This window comes from Tiliqua scincoides, chromosome 5 (genome assembly GCF_035046505.1).
Source record: "Tiliqua scincoides isolate rTilSci1 chromosome 5, rTilSci1.hap2, whole genome shotgun sequence".
Classification (NCBI taxonomy): domain Eukaryota; kingdom Metazoa; phylum Chordata; class Lepidosauria; order Squamata; family Scincidae; genus Tiliqua; species Tiliqua scincoides.
Window position 1 is genome coordinate 118,038,767 of NC_089825.1, and position 1,340 is coordinate 118,040,106.

Here is a 1,340-nt window from a genome sequence, read left to right on the forward strand (position 1 = left end):
CCTACCCGCACTTTCCTGGGAGTAAGCTCTGTTGACTCTAATGGAACTGAATAGACGTGCATAGGATTGGGCTGTGAGTGTGTTTCCAGAAGACCTGAGCCCTGGCCTTGGGCTGCAATCCTACACACTTTCCTGGGAGTAAGCCTCACTGAACGCAACGGAACTGACTTCTGAGTAGGCATGCATAGGATTGGGCTGTTAGTCCACAGACCTGCCTGGTTTCATCTCTGTTTGTAGAGGTTTCCCCTCACTAGCAGACAGGATGTGCTCTTGCAGAGTCCTGTCCGTAGGGCTACCAGGGAAAAAGAGAGGAGGACCTTCAGGTCCTCCTCTCTTTTTCCCTGGTAGCCCTACGGACAGGAGACCCATGACACGCCAAGCACTGGGGGAGCAGACAATACATGGGGGGCATAAGTCTCCTCTCCAATTTTGAAATAAACTGGGAGCTGGACATCCCACAACACTGACTCCCCAGATCATAGTTTTTGACAGAAAAGACAGGACGTGAGTTGTAGATTGTCCACACAGGGTCATCCCTATTTTATTCCAGAGTAATCAACCCAGGATTAGTGCCATTGTTTTTAAAAACAAATTCACCTCTGGGTGCTCAGAATCTAGCTACACTGATCTGAAAATTTAATCCTCAGTGTGTATTGGAACAGGCTGCTTGGCCACTCATTTTAGGAAAACTGCACTCTGTACATGCTCAGAGGCACTGTGTTCATTGTTTGCAGCATACAGAGCTTGTCCCCTGAACGTAAATACCTCTGAACATGTACAGAGTGCATTGAAAATAAGTTTCTGGGATGAATTTATGTCCTGCTACCACCCTCTGGTTCAGTCCTCACAATAATTAACAGGGACTAGAATCCTTACCACCAAATGTGTGAATGTGCATTGATGGAGACAATAGGATTCCACTCTTTTATTCTGATTTTATGAAGTGGATGGAAGAGGGAAACAGTGCTTAAAGGCAAGCATGTGAAGTACCAATTAGTGTGGTTTAGGGAATGTCGACATTACAAAATGTAAACTGGCTTGAAACCAGTTTAACTACTGAGCTTTTCCTTCAAAGGATTTTGGAAACCGTAAGCTCATGAGAATGCTGACAATTCCCTGTTCAAGTTCTCTAAAGACCCATTTGCTTGCACCCCTGAAGTCCCCGGGGGTTCCTTGGCTGTGGGCCATAAACAGTTAAACTGATCTGAAACCAGTCTCATTGGGTAGCATCCATGTCCATGGAGAAAGTAATGTAGATCAAGAGCACAATTTAGAAGATTTTTGTTTTCTGAAAAGAATGAGGCAGACAACACAGGCCTAGGCATGTCTACTCAGAAGTA